This window comes from Neomonachus schauinslandi, chromosome 15 (assembly GCF_002201575.2).
Source record: "Neomonachus schauinslandi chromosome 15, ASM220157v2, whole genome shotgun sequence".
NCBI lineage: Eukaryota > Metazoa > Chordata > Mammalia > Carnivora > Phocidae > Neomonachus > Neomonachus schauinslandi.
Genome location: NC_058417.1, coordinates 56619901 through 56641559, shown reverse-complemented (window position 1 = coordinate 56641559; position 21659 = coordinate 56619901). Strand labels below are relative to the sequence as shown.

At 58.0% G+C, this 21659-nt stretch overlaps 1 protein-coding gene across 1 annotated transcript in view; it reads left to right on the top strand.

The window, feature by feature from the left end:
• Nucleotides 1–21659, top strand: part of TIMP2 (TIMP metallopeptidase inhibitor 2) — a 45614-nt gene that overhangs the window by 12787 nt on the left and 11168 nt on the right. The window contains exon 2 of the mRNA XM_021680938.2: nucleotides 20098–20198. The gene's annotated coding sequence lies outside the window, so the exon portion shown is untranslated. The remainder of the gene's footprint in view (nucleotides 1–20097; nucleotides 20199–21659) is intronic.

Here is a 21659-nt window from a genome sequence, read left to right as displayed (position 1 = left end):
TCATCGTGTAGTAGGAACAGCGGTTAGTCATGGGGACCCCAGACCTACACTGTGTCCCTGGAGTCTGAGGTTGCAGGGAAACCCGATGATTGACATTGTCAAGGGACATTTAGTAAGCCACCAGTTGGGTTAGCCGTAAGTGGCCCACTTGGCTAGCCTGGTATCTCCCAAGAGTTTGGAAGAGTCTGGGCCTCGTTCTGAGTCTGAAGCTGGTCGAGGGGATAACAGAGACACGGGCCTGGCTGCCTGTCCATCTTGGCCTTCCAGAACTGTCCCAAACAGGCTGTATGTCAGGGTGATTGATGGTGAAACATACAGATTTATAAGCCCCCACCCCAGGATTTTGGTGCAAAGATCTGCCGTGGGGCCTGGCCAGGACTCCTGTCTACCACTGCCCCAGTGATTCTGATGCAGCTGGTCCAAAACCCAGCTGGCTTTAGGAACTACCACTCTGGAACTTGGCTGGGAGTCAGGAAGTGGGCAAACCTCGAGGCTCTGGGTGTCACAGAGTGTATTTTTAGAGGCTAGAGCTCAGAGAAATGGAGTTAAAAATGTTTCTGATGTTTGTTTTATCCGGGCTTGGCTTGGATGCCTCCAGTGATGGGTGTCTCACTATCTACCAAGTCAGCCCAGTGATTTCAAGACAATCCTGTAGGAGGTGCTTCTTTCCACCTGGCCAGTTTCTGCCTCCCTGTAATGTGTTCTTGGTCTAGCTCAGTCATCTGGAGACGTGCACAGTAAGTACCATCCTCTTCCCCAGACAGCGTACTGAGCCTTTGGGTGTTTCTAAGGGTGATGAGTGCTGTTATTTCCATTATTTCACAGAGGAGCAAACTGAGGCGTCCGGAGTTAGGAAACTGGCACCAGGTCACACATCTAATACTCTTAACCACCACACTGTGCTGTTCTAGACTTTTCTGTCACCTGCGAGCTCCACTCCAAACATTCTCAGTTCCTCAGGACTTCTCTTCCTCGGACAGGTTTTTCATTTTCCTCCTGAACTCAGGCGACATCCTCTTCCCCCTTCGTTGAACACTCACTATAGAGGTTTTCTGAATTCTTTCTGGGAAGTCCAGTCTCTCCATTATTTAGGTTTTCTCCTTATTTAGTGAAGTTGCACGGTTGTCATTTATCGTCTATTTCTTAATTAGGCGAATTCATAAGCGTTTCAGTAGTTACACTTTGATTATGAGACTCCCACCGACGTTGTCGAAGTAGACGTTGTGAGCTATCGGCTCCTCTTTGAGGTTATTTAGACTCAAGTCTGTCAGCTGCGTGCACATGGGCTCCATCCCCTGTCTTTACAGCTCTGTGGTGCTCAGACATTCACTGGGCCTTCCTGTGAGCCACGGGCTGTTTGCAGAGCCTCACAGACCACCTCGCTTGATCCGGACAGCCCGTGGGGTGGGAGCAGGGTGGGCTCCTTGGGCGTGGGCTTGCCTCTTCCACGTGCCCTCCAGCTCAGCACGCCAGGGCCTAGAACGCCCAGCTGGGGTCTGACCCAGGTATCGCCGGGCTGGACTATTGCCCTGCTTATTCTAGGCCCCTCTGTCCCCACGGGTAAAGATCACACCGCCTCTGTGGGAGGCCACACATCTCTGCCGACCTGCTCCCACTCTGCATTTGTGCAGTTGGTTTTGGGGGGCCCACGCGCGAGTTGTAAATGTCTTCCCAGTACGTGGTGCCTTGTTAGATTTGGCCAGGTATCCAGGCCCGTTAAAAATCTTCTGAGCTGGAAGGGCACCTGGGTGGCTCAGTCCGTGAAGCATCTGACTCTTGATTTCGGCTCAGGTCATGATCTCAGGGTCATGAGATCAAGCCCTGCGTCGGGCTCCACGCTCAGCAGGGAGTCTGCTTGGGATTCTCTCTCCTTCCTCCTCTGCCCTCCCCCTGCTGTCTCGCTTGCTCTAAATAAGTAAATAAAATCTTAAAAAAATCTTCTGAGCTGGAGGTGTACCTTCCAGCAACACAGCTGGTTCTGTGTGTCCCCGTGGGTACTTGGGTGCTGGTTGTCCGCAGCTAGGTTGGTATGTTCAGAGTCACACACTCCTGTCCTCAACTCACAGAAGAGCCGTCCGTGCCCTGTGCCGCAGACTCTCTTGATCTCCAGACACAGTTTTAGCAGCTCCCCGTGTGGGTGCCAGGCCGCTGGAAAAAAGGAGGCTAGGGTGCTGTCCCAGTGTCTGTGTCTCAGCCAGGGAGGAGAACAGAGGAGGCTATAAAGAGTCAACCTATAGAACCCAGATTATATTCTGGGGTCATTTCCTGTAGAGGCACTCTGTCCTACATATATTTTTTTGGTCCTATGCATTTTAAAAGCCCTAAAGGGATTCCTTACATTTTAGTCCAAAAGATTATCTGGAGTGTTCGAGAAAAGGTCAAACTTGATCTGTTCTGTGGACTCTCAGAAGACAGAAATGATTAACTTCACACATGAAAGAGTAAGCTTTAGCTATAGGGAAACGTTCTCCGGCCATGCCACCTAATGGGGGCTTTTTTGTGTCTATTTTTATACGTTTCAAAGAAGAAGTGCTAAACCGTGTCACCCAGGTGCCCAGTCTGTAGGCCTTTAGAGAAAGGCAGGAGCATTTCTCTCGTCGCTACAGAGGTCGGGGGATGTCCTTGGAGGAAGGAGGGACCGGACCTGGCTTGGGGAAATGCGGGTAGGGCTGAGGAAGAAGAACCCATGTGAGCACAACTCTGGCCCCGGACCTGGGTGGGGCGGGGGTGGGGGGGGTCAAGGAGCCCAGCTGGGTAGGGGAGCTGGATCAGGAGCTGCCGGCATGTTCTCGGGCCCACAGGCCAGGGATTGTTGACCTTGTTGGGAATTCCCTAGGAGCTGGTGAACTGACCAGGGTCTGGGCCCCTCCCTGCAGACACAGGGCCCAGGAATCTGCTTTTTTTTTTTTTTTTTTAAAGATTTTATTTATTTATTTGACAGAGAGACAGACAGCGAGAGAGGGAACACAGCAGGGGAGTGGGAGAGGGAGAAGCAGGCTTCCCGTGGAGCAAGGACCCTGGGATCATGACCTGAGCCGAAGGCAGACACTTAATGACTGAGCCACCCAGGCGTCCCAGGAATCTGCATTTTAACTGGCAGCTCAGGGGACCGTGCTGCAGGTGGCCTGTGGATGGTTCTGGGACACCTGCTGGCATGGGCAGCAGGGGACCAGTGAAGATACCACTGGCTGAGTGAATGGTGGCTGTAGCCGGGTGTGGAGGTGTTGGGGTCAGGCTCAGGGCCGGGGGAGGCAGAGAGCCTGATTAGGAGTCTTGTAGGAGGGGCTCAGGTGGGGTAAGAGGCTGGGAGGAGGCAGATCGAGACATGGATACTGGGTAGAGCCGTTTGCTAGGACCGCCTTACTCAAAGTGTGGTCCCCGGACCCGAGTATCGCATCCCCTGGGAGCTGCTTACAAGTCAGAAGGTCGGCCTCACCCCAGACCTGCTGGATCAAAATACGACTCTTAACAAGATTCAGGAGGCACTATGCTGGCTCTTGCCTTTCAGTGTTTAAGGAAAATACTTGAGTGGGAAAGGGGAGGGTGGTTCATTTGATGAACTCCAGTAAAAATGCAAGGAAAACACTGAGGCCCATCCCGTCGCACAGAGGCTAAGCGCCTCTCGCGATAGTGGGAGGTCAGGTGATAAGTTCACCCCGGGACAGAGTCCTAGCTCCCAGCTCTGACGTCCCTCAGCTGCAGGGTGGGTGACTCAGGTCAGGGGTCTGCCTGCTCGGATTTGAACCCTTCCTGTACTGCTTATGAGCCGTGTGGTCTTAGGCAAGTTACTTCACCTCTCTTGAGTCTCCGTTTCCGCATCAGAATGCGGGGATAGGGCTAGAGCTCGCCTGCCGCGGTGAGACCAGGTGAGAGGGATGGCCTGTGCCACGCGGGTCTACCGTCAGTGAGGTCTACATGGTGATCAGTGTCCTGTCCACACAGCAAGCTCCATTTTACCGTTTTCTTCATGCACGTTACCTCGTTTGGTTAAATGTCTGTGAAATCGCATGTAGTCCCATGGGCACAGATGAGCCCTCGGATCACGTTGTGGGTTCCAGCCGAGAATAGGGTACGTGCAAGGTGGACGGACTCCCCAGGCTCCCTGGGGGTGTGTGATGTCCACCACGTGTCATCCTGACTCCGCCACCACAGGCATCGTTCTGGGGGATCTGGGGCCCCCCTAGCACCTGCAGCATCCTCACAACACATGCCAACACTTGGAGGGCGGGGGGGTCTGTCCCGACCAACCGCCACAGATCAGCCACGTGACCGCCCACCGAGCGCGGGCCGGCCCACCCGCCGGCTCTGAGCCTGCCTGTGAGGATGGGCCACAGGCGGGTCCTCGGTGGCACGTGTGCGGCTTCCCCTGTGTCACCCCTCCGTGGCCCTGCACAGGCAGCCTCATGCCGCTTGTATGCGGGAGGGAGCCACGGGACTGCGACCCTACGGTGGAGCCATGGGACCTGCCTGACGTCAGAGCCTAGGTACCTCCCAGCCTCTGATCGTGGCACAGTTGCCGTTCTCCGTCACGGGTGTGAGGGGCCCTGCAGTCTGCTGTGGGCCTGGCGCCGGCCGGCGCCCACGAGCAGGTCTCCCCAGCGGCCTGGCAGGGGCCCATCTCTACTGGAAGGCGATCGGAGCGACTGCCTGGGGGTGGCCACCGCACCGGGGCCACAGAGGGTGGGAGAGAATGGGCCCAGTGTCCGCCTGGTGCAGGAGGCCAGACGGCGTCCACCTCGCCTTCCGTCTACTGCTCTGAGTGGGGCTTGTGTCGGGACGGGGGCTGTGGTTTCCCTGAGGGGTTGAAGGCAGCCGGCGTGGCGCAGGCAGCCGTCCAGCTCTGGGGGAGCAGGATTACAAGACCAGAGGGAGAACCCCAGGACGCTCAGAACACTCCGGGCTCAAGTTAGCAAGTGGGGCCAGGCTTGGAAGTGGCAGCTTGGAGGAGCTGGGGATGTGGGCGGAGGGCAAGGAGGCGTCTGCTGGGCGTCACGGGGTTTTCAGTTCCTGAACTGGGAGCTGACTCTGAGTTCTGCACTTTGTCCCCAAGAAGTCTGTCAGGAGGTTTTATGTTTTCATCCATTTGTGTGTCTCCTAGAAAAGCCAACTCGGTGGTATTGGGGTGCTGGCCTCCGTGGGCCTGGCTCAGGGTGACCGAGTGGGTTAGGGCGCTCAGGAGCAGGAGAGGCGCGTCCAGGTGTTACTAACCGTCACCAGTTAACAGAAGATGAGCCGGTGGACCGCTGCATCGAGGGGCGCAGTCTCCCTTCTTCTCTCCAGGTGTCTTCCAGAGCAGACGAGGGGACATTCACAGCTCTCCCCACCTGCTTGGACACCACCGTGGCCGTTCCCAAGGTGGAAAAAGCTCAATCGCTGGCATTTGAGACTCGGACCCAAACTCCCATCTGGCCCGTGAGCCGGGGAGGCCGTCCAGTCCCTCTGTGTTTCCACGGCTTTGGTTTGGACATGCACTCTTCCTTTCTCTTGGGCGTGCGCTGAGACATGCGGTTGCTGGGACATATGGTAAATCTGCGTCTACCTTTTCAGAATCGGCCAAACTGTTTTCCAAAACGGCTGCACCGTGTCGCATTCCGCCAGCAGCGTGGGAGGATTCTGGCTGCTCCGCGTGCTCACCAACACGTGTTACGGTCCGTCTGTTTCGTTACTGCCATCCCGGTGGGCGCGAACGGTCCCTCGTAGCTTCCACGTGCACCGCCCCCCCCCCATGATGGCCGATGCTAAAATCTCACGCTTTACGAGCCACGTGCCTCCTCTTTAGTCAAGTGTCTATTTTGCTTTTTTTTTTTTTCCCCATTTAAAACTTGGATTATTTGTCTTATTACATCTTGAGTGGCTTATATAATCTGGATTCAAGCCTTCTATTGCGTATGTGATTCGCAGGTACTTCCTGCCACTCTGTGCTTTTTGTTCTCACCTATGAATGAGGTCTCTTGGCATGCCAAGGTGTTTAGGATCGATAACACCTTCTTAACCAGTTTCTTTGGTTGATTGTGCTTTGGGGATCGTATCCAAGAAATCTTTGCCTAACTCAAGGTCACGAAGATACACTTATGTCTCCCGCTGAAGCTGTAGCTTTAGACCTAATGTTAAGGTCTGTGCTCCATTTTGAGTTCGTTTTTATGTGTGGTGTATGATTTTGCATGTGGCTATCCAACTGTCCCAGCACAGTCTGTTGAGAAAACACCCAGACTGTTCCTTCCCCTGTCGAATTCCCGGGGCACCTCTGCGAATCCCCACCACTCACGTTCAGCGCCCCAGCTCTCTCTCTCCCCACCTCTTGCTCATCGTGGTGGTCAGCAGAGTGGCTGGATGGCACGCTAACCGCTATTCTAAGTGTCTCACTGGGTGATCACATTTACCAAAAGCCGGCGGCAGTGTGAGCAGCCTCGGCCGGTGGAATGTGGACCATATGCCAGCTGTGTGATCTCGGTTAAGTTTCTTCATCGGTCCCTGCCTCAGTTTCCCCAGCTGTGAACCAGGGGTGCTGGTAGCCCCTTACCTCACAGGGTTATTGTAAGAAAGATGGGCAGGTAGGGGTGCCTGGGTGGCTCAGTCGTTAAGCGTCTGCCTTCGGCTCAGGTCATGATCTCAGGTCCTGGGATCGAGCCCCATGTCGGGCTCCGTGCTCGGCGGGAAGCCTGCTTCTCCCTCTCCTGCTCCCCCTGCTTGTGTTCCCTCTCTCGCTGTGTCTGTCTCTGTCAAATAAATAAATAAAATCTTTAAAAAAAAAAAAAGAAAGAAAGATGGGCAGGTATACGTAACTGATGTTCCGTGGATGCGGTGTTGTTTTCCAACTCCTGCCGTGCCTCTGGGCCGGCCTTGCTCAGCCCGGCTGCGCACAGACTAAAACGAAAGCAGGGAGGAGTGGCGGAGGGGCACTCGGCACAGCCTGCAGCTGTCTAGGAAGGGGCTCCTTTAGCCCACCGGTCTGGCTGGTTTTGACATCAGCTGCCGGTGGACGCAGTGTGAGTCCACACTTTTTTGGTGTAAATGCCCCTCCTTTTCTAGGAGGGCCTGCAGGGCACGGGTCCCTTCCGGATGCCAACGCGTCCCCCTCCGATAACCCCACGAGAGAAGAACTGCGAATCCCGAAAGCAGAAGCTTAAGCCCCCTCTGATTGGTTTGCAGTGGATTCTAGTACCATGCATTCTCGCACACACGCACACACACACACACACACACCTGCACACGTGCACACACACCCGGCCTCACAGGCTCCTTCGCCACCTTTTCTTCCTCCCATTTGTAAGCAGCTCCCCCTGCAGAGCCCAGACACTTGCACCCTTCCATCCCTGCCTAGGGTGGGGGTCTCAGCCTCGGCACTGTTGACATGGGGGGCTGAGCCCCTGTTCATTGTGGGGACCTCTTGGCCAATGCGGGATGTCGAGCAGTGTCCCTGGCCTGCGTGCACTAGATGCTCCCCCTCCCTGCAGTTATGACAACAAAAAATATCGCCAGATGTTGCCACATGTCCCCTGGAGGGCAAAAACCACACCCCGTGGAAAACAGCCGCCCCACAGGGTCTCGTTAAAGGTGTGCAAGACAAACTGGGAACCGAGCCTGGGCCCTCGCGGGCGGGTCTTGGCAAAAGTGACCCGGAGGGACGCGCTTTAGAGCTTGTCCTGCATTCAGAGCTGCGTGTGCCTTGTCTCCAGGGGCTCGCTCTTCTCGGAACGCTCTGGGCAGCAGAGTGTGTCCTGGTCTTGTGGGCTCGGCACGGGACAGCTGTGGCAAGTGTGGCCCCTCCGCCCCCGGCGCCGTGACTCCCGCTCTTGGTTCCCACCACTTTTGCTCTGAAGCCGTGTCTGCCCAGGTCACCGACATGAAAAGAAACGCAGACCGAGCCGCTCGGCTGAGTCCCAGCCCCGACCACGAGGTCGCGCACTTGAGGCAGACGCACAGGTTACTGCAAGTCCACGAGAAAGGAGCCCTCGCCCTGCAGAGGCGACAAGACCCCCGCAGCAGAAGAGCCCGCAGCGCCTGGCCGAGGAGCTGGAGGCTGGGTGGCAGGAGGCCCCAGCCTGCAAGTCCGGGGCCTGGAGCGGCCATATTTAGCACATCTGTCAGGCACAGGGGGAGGACAGGCCAGGGAGCCCCTGCCTGACTCGCAGGGGCCGGCCCAGCAAGGAGCAGCCCGGCCGCAGAGGGCCACGGAGAAGCACAGAGCAGCCGTCAGGGAAGAGGAGAGACACAGAGAAGAGCTAGTCGGACCGCAGCCTTGGGGCACCAAGTCCCAGAGGAAAGCGGTGGGCGCGGAGAAGCAGGGGCCTCCCAGAGCCGCGGGCCGGACCCGTCACCCCCTCTGCCCCCCTGAGAAGAGTAAGGGCAAGCGAGCACCTTCGATGAAGACCCGTGGTGGCAGCCGTCCCGCTGAGCCCCGGGGGGGCAGGGGGGTGCACATAGAAGAGTTCTTGGCTGCTGCCAGGGAGCTCGAGCATCGGGAGAAAGAGGGGAGAGAAGGAGCCCGGGACGGGCGGAGGCAGCCGGGAAAGGGGGCGGCTCCTCCTGGTCAAGGCCCGGACAACAACCGTCAGCATCAGAGTCCCGAGGGAAAAGCAGAAGACCTAGAAGAGCTGTGGCCCGTTGGCTGGACCCACAGAGGGGGTGCCGCACCCCAGGCGTCTCCGTGCCGGTGCGGGGACAAGAGCAGGTGGCAGAGGGAGCTTGAGTTTGCCTTCCAGGAGCTGTTTAACACAAACAGAGAGCTGAAGAAGCACCTGAACTTGCACCTTGCAGCGGGGCCCGGGGTGGATCAGAGCTCCAGGGAAGAGCTCGGCCTCTCCGAGGAGCAGGAGTGTAGAGGTGAGCCCCAGAGAGACAAGACAGCGGTGGGTGCAGAGGCGGACGTGCAGCCTGGCGGGGAGCCCACATGCCCAGTGCAGGCGGACGCCCACCAGACCGAGTCCCAAACCAGCTTGAAGGAGTTCCTGAACAAGCTCAAGAACCAGAAGTATCTCCGGTTGGCCAAGTTCCCACGTAAGACTGAGAGTGAACCGTTGTCTCCCAAGGCAAGAGTATTTATTGGTGAAGAGAACCGGCTCCTTGGCGGCCTGGGCTCTGGACAAGCAGCGGCCAGACCGGACCCGCTGGTGGAGGGCGCCTGGCGCCGGTCCCCGCGGGATCAGGCAGACGGAGCTGGCCTGGTGCCGTTGTGGCAGGGACCGGGTGGGCAGTTGGAGCTGTGGCACCGCATGGGCCCCCCGGGGCTGAGCTGGGAAGCCCACTCCCAGGCCGGGCTGGAAGAGCAGAGAGAACAAAGAAGGGCGTGCCTGGCTCGCCTGAAGTCTTTCTCCTCCCTAGACCAGGGGAAGGAAGGGGCATGTGAGCACGACACTTCCCTCTGGGCCCCCAGCTTCATGGACGATGACAGGCACAGTCAGATGATCCATGACCTTCAGCAGCAAATTGAAGAGCAAAACAAGTTGCACAAGCAATTTCTTGAAGAAGCCAGGAAACGCTTGCAAGAGTTTCGGAGGAGAGGATAAGAGCGAGCGTCCCACCCATGATAAATACATCACTGATAGCGAGCGTGATGCCGGAAATGGTACCCAAGCCTCTGAGAGTCTGTGTGCGCATCCCCCACTCAGACCCCGGCGGGCCACCTGTCCCCCCCGATGGCCTCCGGGGCGCGTCCTCCTTCCCTGGGCCTGCCTTCTGACGAAGTCCCGTCCGGGAAGACTCCCTGGCACGACCATGGGAAGCTGGCCGGCATGGCGCCCAGGTGGGTCCTGGGGCTGAGGCTGTGCCCGCATGGGCCGTGAGCACAGCCGGAGATTCAGGTGAAGGAGGGAGTTCGGATGTTTTGGCCACATAAACACTGGACTTTCAGGGGCATCCAAGGTCAAGCCGGCACGGTTTCAAAAGATACATCATTTGTTGCTTAGCGATTGGCTGGGATATAAATGGGGACATTGCACTCAAACCTCTTTTGTCTTTCAAGCCAACAAAACCAACCTCATTTCATGGCACCTGGCTTAGGGTATTCTTGTCACTTTAACGTTGGGAAGTGAGACAGAGGGAGAGACAGGCAGAGGAGAAGCAGGGGGGAGAGGGGAAAGGGAAGACAGAGCCCCAGAGAAGAAAGGGGAGTGGTCCCCAGCAACACGGCCTGCCGGGTGCCTCCGCCTGGGGCTGGAGTGGCGGGGTGCCTGGCCGGCTGGTCAGTGTCCCACCCCCGGCTGCACCCCTGACCTGGCAGCTGGGCGGGAGGAGGTTCATCTGCCAGTTGCAGATACTTAGAGTCTGAACAGGGGTGGAGGGATGCACTTCTTCTGCAGAGGGCCAGATAGTGAACATTCTAGGCTTTGGCAGCCCACCAGTCCCTGTGGCCACGACCCGCCCCTGCCGCTGCACCTCGAACACAGCCATAGACAATAGGAGTGAATGGGCAGGGCCAGGTTCCGGTAAGACTTTATTTACAAAAATAGGGGGGTGTCTGCGAGCAGACCTCAAGCCACAGTTGGGCAACCTCTGGACTGGTGTGTGAAGGATGTGGCTGCCTCCCTCCCTCCCTCCCTCCCTCCCTCTCTCCCTCCCTCTCTCCCTCCCCAGGACCTCAGACGCACTCAGTTGGATCATCCGTCTTTGGTCATGATGCATTTGTATCATTGGTCCGTGAATGGCCTTCTGTCCCTTAGTGTCGATTTCCTGGATAACATAATGAACAATCGTGAGCCCACTATCCAAACCCAAGATCTAGAATATTTGCTCAAAACCAGCTTCTACCTGTGTGCTCCTTCCCTGTTCTGTTCCTCCTTAGCTACGTGCCTGCTGAACTTGGGGTTTGTCCCTCCATTTCTCCCTGCGGGGTGCACAGGGAGATGTGGGGTGACCCAGTCCTGTGAGAAACCTGAGCTGGGCTTCCCTGGGGCGCATCAGGCTCACGGAACCCCCACACGTGCCACTCAGACAGGGCAGTAACAGCACCCTCTAAGTTTTTTGGGTGCTTTTCCAATCCCCGGTAGCTGGGGTGAGGAAGCTTTTGCGGTCTCACGTAGTTATCTCATTGAAAGCATCTCCCTGAGCCCCGTTGTCTGTCCGGCTTTTCCACGTTAGGTAGAGAAAATGTTTGCTCCCAGCCCGTTTCCATTCTGTCCTCTGCTGCTGGAATGTCACGGGACAGGGCTGCAAAGCCAGCTCGACAGTCTGATCTAAGCCCAGCGTGAGTGAGAACGAGGCCCTGGGGCCGGGAGGGCTCTGCGACTCCCAAACCAAATGAGGATTACCTGAGGGGAGGCTGGCCTGGGGTCGCTCAGCGTTGCAGGGTGCGGGATCACCCGGGGCTCCTGCATGCTGCTGAAGCGTCACCTTGGTCCCAGAAGGTGCCATGGGATTACCGGGTTAAAGCCGTGACCATGATGGGACCCGAACACTGACCGCCTGGAAGCCGCGGTCTGATGAATGGATGAGCCTGCCTTTGAGGGGGTTATTTTTGTTTCTCCTTTCCAAGGTAGTATTTGTGGCCTGAGTGTCCTAGGTGAGGAAGCGCCCCTTCTCGGCCACACTTGAGCTAAAAGTAGTTGTAGGAGATGGACAGCGAGAGGAGGTGGAGGGTGAGTCATCGGTGCCTGACGGTCACACCTACACGGTCCCCCGGCAGCAGGATGAGACGCCGCGCCCTTTCCCACCTGGGCTGCAGAAGGCTGGGGGCCGCAGTGCTGAAAATGAAACTGCCCTCCAGCCTGCCCCCCGTTCCCTCTGGAGAGGCCATGGGTATCTCCCATCTCCCTGGTACCCAGAGAGCAGGCTGGGGTCCTGGTGGACCCTGTCTTTGCTCCCTGCGGATCGCTCTGACATACCTGGACAGTGGTGCCGGGGGCCCTGGGACAGTGCCACCTGGAAGACTGGGAGGCTCCTGGCAGGTTCCCACAGAGCACGGCCACGTGGCAATGAGGATTCCTGACGTGATGGCTGTGTGCACCTTCGTCCTCCTGGAGCACTTCTCGGGTCCTCCCTCTCCACTGTATCTTCTAGAACTTTCCATGGGTTTCATGCTTCTGCTCACACATTTGGGGACAGCTTCCCTGTTTCCGTCTCATTCTGAATTTACTAGAACCTTTACGGTCTGGTCCGAGGGTCCTCACACCTGTCCCCTCCGCCACCCAGCCAGGTGCGTGGTCATAGGGGGCGTGATAACATCCAGACCCTCAGAAATGTAAAATAACGGGAAAACGAAGATTTTTAAAATTGGGGCACAGGGCCCCTTCTCGGGCCTGCAGTGGTTCTTCCAGTCTCCTGCCCCCACCCCCTCCCTCTGTAACACGATGGAGGGTTGATGTGGACACGTGGGCTGCCCTTGACAGTTCCGGGAACAGTCCAGGCCGGGTCGCAGGCTGGAGAGGGGTGCCAGGTTGACAGCACATCTCTCTACACCTCTGACTCCAGGAGGCAGCCTTGTTTGCTCGGCTGAGCTCCAGGGCGTAGGAGGAGAGGGCACACGTGCTTCCTGGGTTCTCCCCATGTCAGAAGCTGGAGTGTAGGCCCTGGGATCCCAGCCTTTACATCCCTGGGTCTGCCTGAGAGAGGTCAGCCCACAGGCTGCATGCCTCAGTCCTACACGAGGGCCAGGGCTGCTGCCCTGTCCGTGCTCACAGGCCCGAGCCATGGGCCCGGCCCTCCTGCTTTCACCCCTGCAAGTGGGGCAGCCCAGAGAGGACAGGGCCACCCGGTCCCTCCGTGCCCCTTCCCCAGCCAGTGGATGGGCAGGGATTGCAGGGGGGCAGGGGCGGGGTGGCTGACGTTCCCTCCGCGCCTCTCCGGGCTCCCTCTGCCTCCTGCCCTGCCCCATCCAGCTGCTGCCCCCGCTGTGGGCTCCAGGCTTGGGGTTTGCAGGGCCGAGCTTGGCTGCTCCTCGGGGTCTTGGCGGAGAAAGTGCAGAGCAGCAGTTCCTTCCACAAAGCCGCACTGTTCTCAGCAAATCCTCCCAGGATCGGGATGCATTTTTTTCAAGTGATTCAGCAGCACGTGAATGGGAAGGGCCTGAGCCCAAGGCTTCGGGAACCGTGACCAAGGCCTCTGGCATGAGCTCCCGCTGGGCTCACAGTGGGAAGGAAGGGTGGTGGGGCGTGAGTCGGGGGCCTGCCAGGGTCCTGGGGGGCTGGGGCAGGCGGCCGAGCAGCGAGTGCCCCAGCTTTTCTCTGCACAGCTGATGAGCTCTTAGAGATGTTTCCCTCGTGCTCCCAAGGGGGCCTGAGCCAAAGGACAGGAAGTGGAGGTGGGAACGCTGGTCTCCATGGAGACCGGGCATCCAGTGGACAGCAGCTCATGGGAAGGTGCTAGAATCTCCAAAGGCCCAGGGCTGGGGCCACACTGCTGTGTGTTGTCCTCTCTCGTGCACCCGGTCACCCTCCCTGCCCCACCCTCGGCCCCCACAGACACATCTGCTCCGAGTGGTGGTGAGTGCAGGCCTTTCCAGCCCTGGCCTGAGTCACGCCGGCCAACCTCGCCCTCACCCTGGACAGGCGCAGCCCTGCCCTGGAGCTGGCGACGTGGGTCGGCTCCCCAGGATGAGGAGGCTTGCAGGGACCCGAAAGTGGCTTCTGGTCTGTCGGGGCAGCTGCTCAGACGGAGGGAGCCCCTGGTTGCCTTCTACCACCACAGAAAAGTTTTAATTATAAAATGAGCCCCCCCCCCCTTTTTCTCAGTTCCCTAAAAGAAGTGAATTGGAAGAAGTCGGCTCCCCTGCTGACTGAAAGCGGCCAGGCCCTGACACCAGGGAAGGTTGGCGGGGCCAGGTGTCCGGGGAAAGCCCCCCCCACCCCTGGTGTCCACCGTGGGACACCTGCAAATGCGCAGCGTGGCCAGACAGTGAGGCCGGAGGGGCAGGTGGGGCTGGATGCTCCCAGGGACGTCTGGGTGCTGAGCCAGCGCTGACGCCACCCATTCCTTGTGACCTCTCCCAGGCTGTTGGACCGCACCCCGTTTCTACATGCGGTTCTGTGGGGAGGGGCGGCCTGGAGACCCAGGGGGTCTGAGTGGGCTTGCAGTCCATGTGAGGCTGCTTCTCTTTCTCAATCCCTGTCTGCCCCGTTCCCTGCCCTCCAGCTGGGGGGGTCGCCTACCCTGCTCGTGGAGCAAATGCAGGCCCATTGGAGAGGTTCAAAACCATCCTTACTATGCCCCCCAAAGCCCACTGAGGTGCCGTTAGGGATCCCACGGTAATGGGGGGCAGGGCTCTGAAAACGTGCTCCTTTGGTTACAGCTTTTATAGGCCAAAGCTGCAGCTGTTACTGCGGGGTGTGTCTGGGTGTAGATGGGGGCTGTGGGGCACCCCCTGGCTTTCCCAAGTCTGGCCCCAAGGGCTAGTGTGTGGGTGGGATGGGGGCGCCACCGGGCTGCCCTCAGCCAGACTTTGGACCAGCTCATCAAAACTCAGAGGGGCCTCAGCCAGGTCGACCAGCCATACAGTGTTACCTGTCCACCCAAAAAAGGATAAAAAACTGCAGACAGCAGCTGCAGGATGTTGTTACAGGTATCAGGGGGGACGTTGGTCGCTCTGTGATCGGAGGGTGTAAATGTCCAGACTCAGGGTGACCCCTTCTCTGGAGAGCGTAGACGAAAGCGGGGAACCCTGCAGCTGTCCCCAAGCCCCCCAGCGGAGTGGAGCCCATCTGGAGTAAGGGGCAGCTGGGTTTCCTCTGAAGATGTTGGCATGTAATTCTGCGTGGAGATGAGGAAGTGGACCGAGTGACCCACGGAGGGCGTTTGCAGCCCGGGCAATGCAGTGGCCCCGTTTCCACCTAAGAAATGCCCTTCCCCACGCTCACCCCCATGATGGCATACTGCTGCGCGCAGTGGCCTTGGCTCAACTGCATTCCGGTTACCGTGCAGGATGACCCCCTCTCGACTGGGGACAGGACAGGAGGGTCTTTGGCAGATGTACTGGCAAGCTGAGGGCCCCATCTCTCCATCCTCCTACATGAGTGGCACTGGGAACATGCCCCTAGCGGAGGGACCCCAGGGCTGAGAGCAGGACGGACGAGCAGAGCAGTGCCATCCCTGTGGGCAGCAGTCTCCCTGGGCGACCCTCCCGGGTTCTCGCTGGCGGCTGCAGCCCGTGGGCTGGGCTGAGACGGGACGTGGCCTCTGCTGACATTGAGCCAGCCCTGCCACTCTGAGTCCGTGCACTGGTAAGGCTCAGATGATCCAGGGCTGGATTTTGACCTTGTACTTAGACGAGTGTTTTTTCCGAACCCCAGAGATTCCCACGACTCTTCTGGGCAAATGTGTGATTTTTCCCTGAGCCAGAAGCTCAGCCTCTGGGGACTGACCACAAAGCTGGTACGGGGGCCTAGGGACTTAGCGTGAGTTGAGTGCATTGAAACAAGGGTCTCAAAGTCATGTTTTAATATCCACAGCTTTACCTGGCTCTGGAACTGGGAGCCGGTGCCCAGTTGGGAAGCGGTGCCCCATTGGGAAGTGTCCTATTAAGATATATTCGTATATGTAGCAGATGGGATTCCTCCGGAGAGCGGCCAGGCTCGCGGCAAGATAGTAAAGACAACTCAGTGGGTGTGAAATAAATGAACTCCTTAGAGGCCGTTCTCTTTCTGGGTCTGGCTCCCCACAGATTGTGGGGATGGCTTGCTATTCTCCGTTGCTTCCCCAGGAATGTCCATGGACGCAGGAGGACTCACAAGATGTCGGTGGGGTGCAGGCGGGATGATCTGAATCTCTGCCTGGGCTGGTCAAGCGTGCCCCCCGCACCCCGGTCCCAGGCCAGCCCAGGCCAGCCCAGGCCATGTTGCGTGCTGAAGACACCCTAGGTTTCCTGAAAGCCCCCTGCTCTTCTCACCCCACCCCACCCCCGCCGCCCACCCCGGGCAGCAGTGGGACAGTCTGGCCTCCCTGGGTCTTCCCTGGGCGGGCGTCCTCTCTCATAATCTGAACAAAGCTTGTGTTCCTTGGATCATCGTCCCCGACCTTGACTCTCCACCCACCCAGCTCTTTTCCATCCCAAATCTGGCTGGGTGTACCGGGGATTGTTTTTGCAGGCTGCTAGCAGGGGGAAGTGACATCATGTGGTGTCCGCGGCCCAAGGGGTGGGGGCAGGGGCTCTGCGGTTGCGTGTGCTTTGAATTAAGTTGACGGTTGTGCGTCCCAGTAGCCAACATCTGGCGGCGAATCCATCAGCCAGTGTATCAGCCTTGATCTCAAACCCAGATGTTGTGTTAACGGCAGAAGGGAAAGAAGAAAAAACAAAATCTGCGCAGCTCCGGGAGAGGCCATCATTTCTGAGCACAAAGCAGTTAAAACAAGGATCTTTATAAAGCCTCTTGCTCCTGCCGCTGCCTCTGGTTCCTACGGCCAAGGGTAGGCCTGTGGAGCAGAGCCGCTCACTGCTGGGGGGAGGGACACGATGTGGGCTGGTCGCCCACCCCAGGGCCAGACTGCTGGCCCAGCACATAGTAGGTGTTCAGCAAACCTATGTCCATGCCTGGATTTTAATTTCTTCTCAGACTCTTTGGGTCTCTTTGCTTTTCCCCAGTCCTGGCCTTTAAAAGGCCTGGGATTGAGCAGGGCCCATCCTTTACTTAGAGTGGCCTCCATCCCAGAGCTTTGGTGATGCCTGTCTCCTGGGGTGTTGGAAATGCCTTTCTGGAGAGCTCTCAGCCTCCTCCCTGTCCGCCGCTTGGGTTGGAAACGGTGTGCTTCTCTGTTCCCCTGTCCATTATCTGACTTCTTGCCTGGGTTGGATGCTCCTTAAAGGCCATCTCTGTTTTTCGAAGACCCTCCCTCTCCTTACCCCTTTCTCCCGTGGGCAGCAGAAGGAGGCCCACGCTTTTAGGATCACTTGAAAGGCTCCGAGCCTCAACCCCTAGCTCCGAGTCTGGCTGCTAAGAGATCCCCACCCCGGCCTCATGCTGGGGGCAGAAGGCTGAGGGTCAGAATGTCTGCAGCCAGAGCTGGCTGGGGTCCACCGTGAGGCCGCCCCAGCCCTCCTCCCTGTGGGGCCCCTCCGCCTGTGTCCCCCAGGTCTCCTGCCCTCAGCTTGCCTATGGGATCCTCCGGCTTTGATGAATTTATTTGCTAAAGCTTTGCTTGTGCCCTTCCCCGCCTAGAGTGCTGAGCCCACACGGCCCCTGCTGCCCTGAGCGGGTCCACAGCATCTCCGTGGACGGATGAATGCCCAGCATCTCTCCTTCGTGTCCGGACGGTGTTGATGCTTTCGGAAGATTTCCATAAAGCTGCTCTTTCTTTGCTTCTCTTGATTCTCTTTCTTTCCTTCACGTTATCTCTCATTTTTCAAAGTGGGGAGGAGGTTCCCACCCCAAATTCAGAGACCCCGGAGAATCATGAGTTCTTGTTTTGCATGGACAAGCCCAGCTGGGGTTCCTCCTGGCCCCTGCCCCCCACTTCCCTGCAAGCCGCGGGCAGCCTAGGAGCCAGTTCACATTCTAGTCTCAACCCGCAAGTCTGCCCTGGACCCTGGATGCAACCAGTCCCTTTCCGATAATTTAAAAAAGGAAAGTGTGCCGTTCTGTCGCCTTGAGCTAGACATGCATTGTGTGCCAGGCCCCGTGTCCCCTACTCCTCACGGCAGCCCGGAGGAGTGCAGGGGCTGGGGGGGTAGCTCAGCAAGGTCAGGGAATGTCCTTGGCACTACACGGCGGGAGGGGGCTAGGGCAGGGGCTAGCCCGGTGCTGCCCCTCCTGAATACAGATTCGGACTGCCTAGGAGGCTTAGGGGCTTTTCTAGGACAAAAATGCATGGATCTGAATGCATGGAACAGAATGGAACCTGTTCACTGAGAGGAGTGTTGACTGGTTTTCTCCTTGCTACTAGCTGTTTATTGAGGACCTGTTTGGGGTTAAGCATTGTGTGAGGTAGTGGACCTCTGAAAAGCAGTTCGGAAAAGCATGCAGGACTGGGCGTGTCCTAGGGAAATCCAGCAGCAGCGGGCTCCTCCCACAACTGTTGTCTCCCTTGGGCGTTCCTGGTTCCTTTGATGCCACCAGCCAGCGACCGTGCTGACGCCCAGTGACGCCTGGGGCGTTCATCTGGGACGTTCCGGGATTTGCATCAACACTTCCCCGTGTGGGGGCGCAATAGGGTATAGATGTGGCAGGTAGTGAGAGAGACCACAGACGGACTCAGCTGGGCTGCCCGGATGTCTCAAGGACAGCCCGGTTCCATCTGGCAAGGACCTAGCGGGCACTGACTGTGGTCAGAACGTAGCCTCTGCCGGGTAGAAGCCCCCTGAGCACACAGGCGTACAGGTGTTTACAACGGGATGGACGACAGATGTGGAATGTGCCAAGTGCCACAGGAAGACAGGATCTCCCAGAGCAAGGAAAGGGCGATTTTACCTGGGTCTTGAAGGATGCGTAGAGGTTTTCCTGGCAGGGAGGGGTAGATGGCATTCGGGGCAGAAGAGACTTGTCTGTCCAGAGGTGGGGACACCCCTGGGCAGGTTTGGGTTCAAGGGACTATTGTGGACTGGCAGAACAGCAGGATGGGAGCAGCTGGGGTAACGAGACAGCCGCTGGCTGGCACCAGGTCGCAGAGGGGTGTCCTATTATAGACGAGGGCAGTGGGCGGCTGAGGAAGACTTTTGAGCCCGGAGGGATGCGGCTATAAAAAGTCTGCTGGTGCTGGGGGTGGAGAAGGGTGGCATCAGGAGGAGCCACTGGAAACAGACCCGCTCCCAAGGGCAGAGGCCTCTGTTGTACGTAGCCCACTGGGTGGCATTTCCTAGTTGTGGCTTTGCAGGTTGGGGCCTGGCTTAGCCTGGGAAATAGGAACCTGCGGCCTCTGCCCATCGTGACTCAGCTCCAACAGAAGAAGGCATAAGAATGGGGTTTGGGCCTGGGCAGGGCAGGGCGGGGGGTGGGGGTGGGGGGTGGGGGTAGGGGCCAGGGGGTGGGCAGGTTGCCTCTGGTGCCGCCTGGGGTCCGGGGGATGGGCACAGATGGGATGCACGTGCCCAGGCCTCCCTGATCTGTTGGGAAGACAGCCCCGGCCAGGGGCTTCCAAGATGCGAGTCGCCCGCCTGGGGGTGGAGGACAGAGGCGCCTCTGTGCCTGGCTCTGTCTGTTCCCTATTGCCCTGTTTTGCTCACATCCACATTAGCATAATACTCGCCCGAGTGACCCTGCGCAGCTGGGCCGTGGAGGGCAAAGCTTTTAAAGCCATTAAAACAGGTCGTGCCACCAGCTGATAAGCCTCCAAATGAAACAAGGGAGGGCTCTGCCCCAGTGACCTGTGAACGGCTGACCCTCACCGCGTCAGGGTGCGGGCCGAGGCTGGGTCCTGGCTTAATTGCTGGTAGGACGCCCTGTGGTGCATGGCCCACGAGCAGCCTCAGGCTCTGGCAAACATTCCAGAACCTTCCCAGCCCACCCTCTTCTCCTCTCCTTCATCTTGTGTCGTGGTCTGGGATCATTTTCTTTCCATTTGGCCTCCTTCCTAGGCACCTGTCCCGTGGGTCTGCCGGTGAGGCCCTTGAATGTTTCCTTTGGGGGGCAAAGCACTCTGACCCTTCCCCGGTCGTGCTCTTGATAGAATATGTATTATTATTATAAAGAATCACCCACAGGACATTTTTCAGGGTCACTTTTAGGACAGATTAGGCGTAGCAGGATAGACCCTTCAGTTGTAAGACCCCCTAAACCTAAATATGATGGGACCTCTTGGGGAGGCAGTTACCCCTCAGCCTGAAAAAACCCGTTTGCCAATCGGCCATGGATGGAGGCTGGGTGGTAGGAATCTCACTATCCTTCATTATATGATGATGATCATGGCCCAGTTAATTTGCTTATCTGCTTCCCCAGCCACCAACGAATACACACTGGAGAGAATTTTCAAAAGCCCCCAAGCACTTAAGCATGGCATCAACAAAGAGCTTTCTCGGTGACTACCTCAGGAACCCCGCTGGTCCTGAGAGACCAGGCTTCTGCTTTTGGCCCCCGTCAGCATCCGTGAAAAATCCTGGGACGAGAAGGGGTCTCCGAGCTTCACCTCTTGCCCCTCCTGCTCGGCGTGTGTGGGGTGTGACTTGCTGGCTCATCTTGTCCCTCCTCGGAGCCAGGATGGCACTGTGGGGGCTCTGCTCACCTCTGTGTCTTTGTTTCGCAGTGATAAGGGCGAAAGCCGTCAGTGTGAAGGAGGTGGACTCCGGGAATGACATCTACGGCAACCCCATCAAGCGGATTCAGTATGAGATCAAGCAGATAAAGGTAATGGGGACCACCGCCAGGTTGCTCCACCGGGCAGAGCCGTGGGAGGGTCAGGAGCAAGGTTGGGTCCTCCAGAGGCTGGAGACCCTGGGGAGGTGTCCTGCCTTCTCGAGGAACGCCGTGCCCCCATCCCCGGACCAGACACGAGTCGATCCCGTTTTCTTTAATCTGTAAATGCCTGGAAGGTTGTTCCCATTGACTAGGTTATTTCAGAAATGCGTTCTCCTCATTCTGGTGGATAGTGAATGTGTGGCGGAGCCTCAGCATCGTTACGAAGCTGGCCAGAGCTTCTGTGGAACGTTCGTGGGTGCCCGTCCTTAGCTGAGCTAGTGTGAGGCTCGAAGGCAAGAGAGCTCGGTCGTTGCGTCTGGGAGCCCTCGCTCCCCCAGACTGTGCTGTGGGCTCTAGTCTTGCCTGGTCAGCTTTAAATTCTACAAGGAAGCAGGCCTGTGGTCAGGTGTGGTGGGGGCCAGCTTCCCAAGAGAGGACATGGGGGAAGACGTGGAGACCACGGCCTGTGGGAGAGGGACAGGCAGGCGTGGAGGCTGTGGACCGAGGGGCAGGTGGTGGGGTCAGTTTTCTCAGAACGTTGCTCTTGTTCAAGGGCGTATGGCGAGGAGCCCTTGTTTGAGAGCAGACGGCGCGGGGGAGGTAGGAAGAACACAGGACCAGCCCTGGAGGAAAGTGATCATTGTCAGTAGTCACTACCTTGGTGTTCAGGAGAGAGTCGAGTCTTAGTCTCCAGCTGGAGAGACAGCTTTGTAAAGGCAGGAGCTGTCGCTGGCCGTGTTTAATTTTGTTACAAATATAAGAAGAAGCAGGAAATAAAGGTTCTCAGAAGGTCAATGAAATGCTTGTTCATTGCATCCGTGTCATTTGAGGGGGTGACCTGCTCTCTCAGGACCTAGGTCTCTGTGGGAGAGAGAGCGTCTCTGTTCTTGCGGCCTCATTGTGGCGGCGTGGAAAGGCAGGACTTAACACCAAAGCAGCATTTTTGCCCTCAGCGGGAGAGGTCATTTAGGAGAGCACGTTGTCACCATCGGCCTCACCTTTCCTGGGGCGGGTTGGACCGAGCTCTTGCAAAGCTGCTTTATCATGACGTTGAGATGACCCTGTTGCGTTGGGGTCTGCTTGTTGAAACAACCCCCCCCCCCCAACCCCCCCCCTAGCAACCCTGGTTTAGGCATGGCAAAAATCCTCACGAGGTTCCAGCGGACTCGCAAGCCCTAGGGCGCCTGCGCTCTGCAGCCTCTGTTGTGTGGTCCCAGAGCGTGTGTGTGCTTTCCCCTCTCCACCGCCTCCCTCCCCCCACGCCCCCAGCCTCCGTTGGGCTGCACCCCCTTGCCGGGGTGGAGGACCATCCTCCGCACACACTCACGTCCCCGCCTGTCACTGTCCCCACCCAGTGAGGCAGCAGGAACCCTTGGCTGCGGCGGTCTCACTTCCTGCCAAGGTGTTGGA